Consider the following 9,947-nt stretch of genomic DNA (forward strand, 5'->3'; position numbering starts at 1 on the left):
TAATAAAGATGGTGGACTTTTAAGTCCATCAGTAGGGCAAAGATAGAGCCAGAAGGGAGGGAACAGAAGTGAAGCGCCTGAGCAGTTCTTCTCCTGGACTTCGTCCACATCGCTCCTCCCCCAAGTCAGAAACTCGGCTTGGCAGCACTGATAACTGTTAGAGTGGCCACTGTGACTCATCCTGGTGGGGGGTGAGGTGGGGCCAAAAGAGCTTGCTCATGCGTCAGTGGGAATTGACACAGTGACCCTTGCCTCAATCCTATGATCTTGGCTACCACAGATATTCCTGAATTTCTGGGCTATTCAACATAGTTGACCACACAACATCCAAAGAGTAATAAAACAAAAAAACATAAATACCCTAAGAGTTTCAAAATGTTGATGAGAAGATCCATAGAAATGTTAGACAATTACCTTGTCACTAACAATGGCATCATCGCTATATAGCTTTTAATATAAACCAAAAGCAAATAATATTCCAGAATATTCCGAATGGCTCTGACAGCTTGGTCCCCCAACCCCCATCCCCCAAGAGGAACCATTGAAGCAGGTTTTCTGTTGCTGCTCCCTTTCACTCCTTGACTAAACTGTGAAATACGAGTTTAGTGACTTCTGGTCCATGCTGTTTATTTCATGCTTTCACATTGAAAACAAGAATTTCCTGACCCCCTCCTCTTCCATTCTTATGTGAGGGTGAATAAAATAAAGACTTTGGCAATCTTGGATCTCAGTCTACCTCCAGAAGACCTAGAGTACTAGATTTTATAAAATATGCAGGAGCTTTACCTCTGCTTTTTGCAAACAGCTTTGCAATTATTTTCTGTTTGTCAATCTGTCCTATTGAAAAATGTGGCTGACATCATCTTTTGCCTCACGTTTATGCTAGACAGTACTTTCTTTGAAGGACCTAGAAAATCAAATAGTCAGAACATGGGGATTTCAAATAAACCTGATTGTTTCCCCCACATGCTGGTAGCTCCTTCTGGCCTGTATAGCATGCTACTGTACCTCCAGTAGAAGGTGGTCAAAATCTTGAAGACAGGTGCAACAAATCACACAGCCTCTCTCTTTTTACTATGTAGGCAACTCTGTTTGGCAAATGGGAATGGCAGAGGAGTCAAAGTGGGAGAAAAATGAAAGTAAAGGCTGAAGTACGTCAAAAAGAATTGTTTGTGTCCTTTTCTCCTCACTTTCTTCGACAATCAAAATTTGGGCTCATGTAACTTCTTTTTATCTCAATAGCAATTGTACAATGTCTCAAAACAGAGTTTAAAACTCCTTTTTACATGAAGCAACAGAAATTAACAGATATCCTACTCTCAGAGGAATAAAAAATATTAATACCATTGCAAATATTTCATATGTTTATATAAGGACCTTATCCATAAAGTAATATGATAGCAAAATTTACGGAAAAATTACTTAAAAATATGTGACTGAATTTATTAAAAAATGAGGCTTGTAAAAAATATAATATTACTTATTTTCCAAGTTAGTTTAATTTCTTTCTAGATACCTGTTTTTATGGGGAAAGTTGGAATGTGTTGCTTGCTTATATTTAAAATTGTGGAAGCTAAATAGACTTTTCTAAATTACTTACCAGTGTGAATTATCCATTTTTTTATCATCCAAAACATTTGTGTTTTGCACAGTTTTTGTCTTGCATAATATAACTACCTAAGCTTTACATAGACTTTAAATTGGAAAGGTGACAACAATGACTTATAAGATTGATTGAGCCATTATTTTACTCACAATTTATGTAACATTATGTTGCCAGAATTTCAGGAAACTGCAGACGAATCAGGCATACATTCTTTCTTCACCAAACTAAGAGACTAGTAAAGGAGAAGACATTTAGGTAAATAACTTTGGGACAAAATTGAAAGAATAAATGACTAGAAAAATGATACACGCACTGTTACATTTGTGGAGGACTCATCAGCAAATGGTTTTTTTAAAATGATTTTCACATGTGATTTATTGAGAAAAGGCCACTTTAAAATAGAATTATATAATTGGAAAAGGAGAGTGAGTCATGTTCATTCTGTAGGAGGTAATTTGAAAGACTAAATCTTTTAAACTATATAGAACTTCAATAACATATGTGCCCATCTAAAGTTTTATATGAAACCCATATCTATATTTTATAAACAAGTCTAAAACTTACAAATAAAATTCCTCAAAGGAGAATTTCAACAAAATATATCTTTTAGATATCCATAAGAAAAAAATCATATGAATTTAAATAGATATATTATTATAGGAGAGAAGGTTTTTTTATTGCAAAACTCTTAGGATAAAGAAAGACTTCATATGGGAGCAATACTTTCAGTGAGTGGTAAAAATGTGTACAATCTAAGCATAAAAAGATAGAGAAAGGTAGTCCCAAAGAACGTAAACAGCAAAGACATGGCACAAGGAACTATGGACATGTGTGGAAATGCTATATACGTGTGTTTGTACATGAAGGGGAATATGACATATTCAGTATGAAGGTTGAGGTCACATTGTAGAAGGGGTTGACTACTATGTGGTGCAGCTATTCCTGGGATGGCAGTGGTAAACCATTAAAGTGTTTGAACAGATGAGTACATGATATTGAAGTTGTTCCTTAGGGAACAGTAAACTAACTGCAGTATTTTAAATGCAGGGGAGTGTAGGGACTTATGAAAATGTTACTATACTAGTCCAGGTGGAGACTGATGATTAAATATTGAGTGGCCAAATAAAAGTCATAGCAGTAGGAAGAGAAAGAAATGGATGATAACATGACTGTATCCTAGTGACAAAAGTACATGAGATCATGGGGAAAAACTTTACCTCCTCCACTTATTTTCCCTAGAAATATAAAAACTATCCTTGTTTTGGAAGACTTTTGAACAAATACTGAGCCATCTTGAATGATGGACCAAGTGAATCTTGAAAACAGCTCTCGTTATCATTCCACATTGATTCGAGTTTCTTCTTGTTCTTGCAGAAAAAGTTCAAAGTCATGTACTCAGAGTACTTTCAACAGTATTGTGCAAGTGTGGAGTTGACTAAATGCACGTATTTCCATCTGATGTCAAACATGTTGCCAAACCTTAATTTTACAATGAAACTACAGTTTGCCAAACAGAAAATCACAGCGCCACAGTTCCTCTGAATTCCAGGGTGCCAGTTGACCTGTGGACACATGCTTGTCCTAGTGCTGGAATTAAGGAGTGCTCCTCTAGAGCCATTTGGTTCACAGAATGAATAAGCCTGTGTATGTGACCTGATATTTTTATGTCAGTGATTTACTTCACTGTCTCTTCAAATTAAGTTTCAGAGAACCTACTTTTCTTTATGTCAGTTGTTCTTGCTGAAGTCTAAATAAAGGAAATTTAACCTAATCAAACTATAGACTGAAAATAAACAAGAAAGGGGAAAAGCAAGCAGCCTATGTTAGTGGAATTCCAAGGGCTCTTTTAGTTTGGCCAACACTACTTCTATTAGGGAGCCTCCAGTGGGATCATTGGTAAATGTATAAACAAAAGCCAAGTACTATCAAGTAATTGTCTGGCAATATCAGAATATTTCCATTTTATTTAAGAAGAAAGCACCCATTGGTGTCAGTGAGCATAACAGAACAGTGAGGAAATTCACATTGGCATGGAATGGCTTTTCCCCATTAAGCCATAAAGAGCAGGCTGAGTTACGTTCATGCCTTGCCAAACACGTTTCAGCTGAAGTCAAGAAAGTGGAAAATGCTTGAGTATTTCATTGTTTAATGAAGAACACCAGATATATAGAGAGACATGCAAAAGGCAGGAATTTATTGACTGACAAACATGCTTAAATGGAAATAGGGAACCAGAGGACTGGCCAGAGAATAGATTTTCCTGTAATAGCTTGCAACTGAAAGTTCCTGGAAAAGACCACCCTCCCAGAGAATGGAGAGCTACTCATGTGTGCATGGCAGAGGTAATCTGAATAGCCCAAATTTTCAAACCAGACAATTTAGGAAATTATATGACTGGAATTGTAAAGCCTGCGATTCTACTCCATATATCACAAAGCAGTGTATTTCTTATCCTGTAATCTTTTATGTATGAAGTTCCACAAAAAATGTTTAGTGAAAATTGTTCTTTTTTTAACTTTTGAGATCATATTAATTTGAAGTAACTGGGAGGTTTGTGAATTATCAAACTGTCTGCATCATAGGCTGTTTCTAAACCAGTTATCATATAGAAAGAAAGAGACAGAGAGAGAATCCCTCAATCGAGGGAAGAAAAAAAGAGAACTAATTTACCAGTATTTTTCAAATGTAATTAATTTACGTCTCCGAGTAGTCCATTGTGGTTGACATTTTTTCACCCCATTTTGTATATGGGAAAGAGAGACTTGAGAGGTTTAAATAAGTCATCCAAGGTCACACAGATAGGAGAAGCTCAAAAGTGAACTATTTTTCACTTAGCGATCTCTGACTCTTCTGGACCCCTAGCGTTCCCCACCACAAGCTCAGCATGCCAACAGCTGATAAGAAAAGCTCCTTCAAATTAGCCTAATGATTGGATGCGATTTATTTCTCACTGTTATTCCAATGATTATATGCAAGTGGACAGCATGTTTCACAATTTATGATATTATTCTGTGTTTGAAGATATCTTTTCCAGTCCTGCCACAGCTTAGCTTTGTGACCTTAGTCAAGTTACTTAATCTCTCTGAGATTCACTTTCTTCATGTGTGAAATGGAGGCAATAAAACCGACCTCATGGATGATTATATTCAGTGAGCTAATCTACATAAACACTAAGCATGGTGTCTGTCATATAGTGACGATCTGTCAAGGCAAGTGATTATAACCAGCTAGGTTATATGACCTTAACAAACAGCCACCAAAATATCAAAGTTAATTTATCATTTATTTTGATATCAATCATTGGTCAGTTAAGCTCTAAATTCAGCTTACTCAAGGTCCCAAGATGAAGGAAACTTCATGTCAGTATGACACAGGCTTCCTTGGTCAGTAAGAGAAATAAAAATAATGACTCGCACACTGGTTCTTAAAACTTTCACCTGAAAGGAAACATGATACTTCTGCTCACATTTCACTAGTCAAAGAAGGTTGTATGACTCTGTCAAATTCACAGGGGGTCAGTGTGCCCAGAGCCAATCACAATAATGATTTAAAATAGTTTCTACCATTAGCTTGCAAAAAGGAATGCAAACCTAAATCCTCTATAGTAAGCATTATTTAGTCAAGTCATTATTAATGAAATCTTATCATCTTAGCAAATGTAAAATCTCTTACTATCCAAATTTATTCATTTCCAAGTTCAATTACCAAAGGATTGGAACTGAAACATCAGTACTGGAAATCAAAAGAGACACTGCCCTAAACTGAAAATCTTCTTTCTCCTACATATACTCTTCATGCAGATATCCCAGGTATAAGAATTTTTCTATATTTCCCCATCTCTCTCTCTACCTGTTCCATTTCTCTCTCTTCCATCTTCCTCTCTCCCCTTCCATATATTATACATAGATGTGTGTGTGCATATATATACATTTTTTATTTTTTAATTGTTCAAAAGTTGGAGATATAATGCCCCGTTTCCTCTAAGTATTTTAGTATACATTTTCACACACACAAAAGCATGCTCTTATATAATCAAAGTATAATCATAAACACGAGGAAATCAACACCAATAAAATAATACCATCCAATTCATAGGCCCCATTCAGATTGTGTGGATTGCATCAATAATATTATTTATAAGCTCTTTCCTTTCTGGTTCAGGATCCAGTCATTGAGTTGTCACATCCCTTTAACCTCCTAAATTGTAACAGCTCCTCTGGGTTTTATTTTTCCCTGAATTTCATGATCTGAACATTTTTTGAGGCATATAGACGAGTTACTGAGTAGAATATTCCTCATTTGGGGTTTGCTTGATTCAGGTTATGCATTTTTTGGTAGGAGCACCCCAGAAGATCCCATATTCTTCTCATTATATTATTTCAATAGATGCATGTGATGTTGGTTTTACCACTTGGTTAGCCAAGTGTCTGCCAGATTTCTACAATTTAAGAATAATTAATGATGTTTTTGCATTTCAAATATTTTAATAAGTATTGAATGAAAAGATACTTTATAACAATTTATTCTACTCCGTATCAAACATTCACAAGAGGGTTTGAGTATATTTTGATAATTTTTGTCTGAATCAGTTGTTACCATGAGGTAGCCAAAGCCAGTCATTTTTAAAATCAATAATTTCTGATTAGTTGGCATACTACCCTCAGATAGAGATTTTTCCTTCACTTATTCATTCATTCACTCAGATCAGCATGTACTTACAGATTGTTATTTTCCAACTGGTTATAATCCTTTACTATCATACGTTTTTCAATGCTACTTTTTTTCTAGATTTGGCTAATAAAAGCATCCCTAAGCTGGTTTCTTGATATTTCCCCATCATTCTTTAAGCAATTCCTATTTTTTTTCACACAAAAAAGTGTTCAAGGTTCTTGTACATTTTTTTTTTTTTGCTCTGATTCTGAGATCAGTTGTTTCTCCAGGACTCCCTGGTTCCTTTTGTGGGGACATAATATTTAGAAAATAACATCTGGCTTCTCAGTATGCTCATTGCTACTGTAGTGTCATTGCTTTCTAGTCTTTCTCAGAGAATACAGTATAGAACCAGGAAACACCTTCCACACACATACACATACACACACACATATACCCACATACACACTTATAAATTTACCCACCTGTGCATCTATTTCTATATCCAATTTTATATATATATATAAAAAAATAAAAATTGTGAATTCACACCAATACCACCAATCTCAGTTCAACTTCAAAGAGTCTATCCTATCTCCTTCACCTCACTTATTCTTATATATTGTACACCAGGGTCCATTGTTCCTGTCCCAGGTCCCTGAGGTGCCTAAAGACTCTGTTTTTATCATAAAACAATTTGCAAATTATAGTAAGAATTGAAATATTTCTTTCATGGTATGGTCTCGCTTTATTCACAACAAAAACAAAGAACATATTTATGAAAGAACCACTGAGCTGGAAATGGCAAAAGACTTTTCAGGTATAAATAATGATTTGTGTGCCCACAAACTTACAAAATAGCACAGGAAATAGTTTCTTAGTAAAATTTTTTTCCTTTTGTTCCCGAATTACACATAATAAGGTCTACATTAAAATATGGAGACTACATGAAGTTTTCTTATTAGCATTGAATTGAGTTCACTAATTTTTGTGTGTGTGTATATGTAAAAAAACATCTGCAGTGGGACTTTTGATTCCAGCCAAGATGGAGTAGACCTCACTCCTCCCATGTTCTCTCGTGAAAAATTATAAAAACTCCAGATATACTACAACAAACAAGCATAGAAAGACACTGAAAAGTGGAAAGACGATAGACTGCCTAGGAACCTCAGGACTTGAGGAGCAGCACAGTGGTGAGTCACCTCAGTTTTTGTAATTGCCTCCTATATATCCTAGACAGAACACTGCAGAAGCCTTCAACTGCAAACTGCCAGCAGACACTCAAAACAACACACAAGATTTCTATTCGTCCTCACCAAGATGTAAGAAAAGGTGACCTATCAACAGAAAACATTTTTGGCCCAACTACATCCAAGCGTTAACAGAAAATCCTCCTTCGGTCCCCATGGTTCCAGTGGGAATGAGCAAGGAAGTAATCTTCCACCTTACCCCTCCACCCTTTGAAAACAAGCAGTGATGCACTCTTTCCTCCATTGGGTGATATGAGCCTTTCTATGCATGGACCTGAACCTCTACCCCCACTCAACATGAAGACTGGAAAATGTGTTGCAAGTCAGGACTAGTTAACATTCCTGGAGTCAGCAGATGCAGGAGAGAGCTGAACACCTATGCGTATCCAGCAGCAACAAGACTGAATGAGGAGGTACAATGCCTTGCTACTCCACTTTCCCCCACTATGGTGTCAGAAGGGCATGGTGGGAAGCTGAGCCTCCATCTCTATCAGGTATCAATGAGGCAGAAGAAGGTGGTGGGACACAGGATCAGTTAGCACTCCACTTCCCACTGGTGTGATCAGAAACTAGTGGTGAGCTAAATTTCTAACCCACTTCTGCAGCAACAAAGGGGTAAAGCTAAGTATATCTGACTCTCACACTCACACTACACATCAACAGGGCAATTGCCTTGAATAAAAGACTGAATAGAATCTGTAGTTACATAATCTAATACCCAAAATGTTCAGCATGCAGTAAGAAACTCACAGGAAAATTCCAACTTGAGTGAGAAAAGACAATGAACAGACACCAGCACCCAAGTGAATCAGATGTTGGAATTAAGTGACAAGAATTTTAAAGCAGTAATTACAAAAATATTTTATGTAACAATGACAAATTCCCTGACACAAATTTAAGAAACAAAAAGTCTCAGTGGAGAAGCAGCAATTATACAAAAAGAACCAAATGGAAATTATAGAACTAAAAAATATAATAATAATACAACCTGATGGATGGGCTTAATCATAGAATGGAGATGACAGATTGAATCAGTGAAATTGAAAACAGATCCATAGAATTTTTCCACTCTTAACAACAGAGAGAAAATAGACTGAGAAAAAATTAACAGAATATCAAGAACCTGTGAAACAGTACCAAAAGATCTAGTATGCATATTATCAAAGGCCCAGAAGGAGATTTAAAAAAAAGAACATTATTGAAAAAGTATTGCATGAAATGATGACTGAAAAGTTCTCAAATTTGGTAAAAAACATAAATTTACACTTCAGAAAATTTAGCTAATTAGACAAATTTGTGCCAAGATATGTCAAAATTAAATTTGTAAAATGTAAAAACAAAGAAAAACCTTGAAAGTACCCAGAGAGAAACAACACGTTACCTATTAAAGAACAAAAGACAACAGATTTCTCATCTAAAACCATGGAGGCCAAAAGGAAGTGGCACAACATCTTTCAAGTACAAAAAGGAGAAACATTGTCAGCTAAGACTTCTCCATCAGGAGAAAATACCCTTCCAGAATGAGGAAAAATCAAAACATTCTAAGACAAAAAACCAGGATAATATATTTCTAATATGTCTACCCTAAAACAGCTAATGTAAGTTCTTTAAACAGTCAATAATGGCTATTGTGGACAATTGCTTCTTTTTGCCCTGTAGAAAGATTCATTGGAAGAATAATATATGTACATTTCGTTTTGAACAATGGTGTTATTTGGAAATCCTGACTAAGGTTTTTTTTTGTTTTGGGGGGGGAATAATGCTGGATATTTAAAAGGATGATACAACATGCTGGAAAGTATGAGTTGTAGGTCTAGTCCTGGTTTCCCACTGCTGGTCTGTGATAGAAATGTGATCCTACTGTGAAGCCTCAGCATAAATACTCAACAGAAGGAGATCCAAAGACAAATGACAGAGCCTCTCTGTATTTGACTCTATCCTTGAGTTGATATGGCACCAGGTAGAAATCTGCTCTAATTTCCCCCAAGAAGAGAAGGAATATTACTTAGAAATATATCTTGGAGTACTCTTCTAGAAAGAATGTCAGTGATCTGAGATCTTCTGAAGCTCAGTCCAGGACTGTTCTCCAGGCAAGAAAAGGAGAGTTTGATCGATCAATTTTGTTCAAAAAGTTCAGGGGTGAGGGTGGAGGAATAGTAGTTTGGGGTGTGGAGGTGTGATTTAAGGGGAAAAATAACTTTTCCATTATTCCTGTGTCTGAATATTCAAAGTCTGGAACACATCAAAAGCAGTTAAAAATAAAAGGGATTGTTATACTTATCTGTCATCCCAATGCAGTTTCCATATTATTTAAAATAGCAAGTTATCTTTGGGTGACATTAGCCTTAGTGATGTGAATTGCAGTTTTCTTAATAATGTCAGGGCTTAACTATTTAGTAAGTAGGAGGAAAACTATCTAACAGAATGCACCTTAATAGGAA

General features: G+C 36.0%; 1 long non-coding RNA gene across 1 annotated transcript in view; it reads right to left on the reverse strand.

Moving 5' to 3' along the window:
• Positions 1–9,587, reverse strand: part of LOC144330540 (uncharacterized) — a 184,583-nt gene extending 174,996 nt beyond the window's left edge. The window contains exon 1 of the long non-coding RNA XR_013396836.1: positions 9,395–9,587. This is a non-coding gene — a long non-coding RNA (uncharacterized LOC144330540). The remainder of the gene's footprint in view (positions 1–9,394) is intronic.
• Between the last annotated feature and the right edge of the window lie 360 nt (positions 9,588–9,947).

This window comes from Macaca mulatta, chromosome 8 (assembly GCF_049350105.2).
Source record: "Macaca mulatta isolate MMU2019108-1 chromosome 8, T2T-MMU8v2.0, whole genome shotgun sequence".
NCBI classification, from domain to species: domain Eukaryota; kingdom Metazoa; phylum Chordata; class Mammalia; order Primates; family Cercopithecidae; genus Macaca; species Macaca mulatta.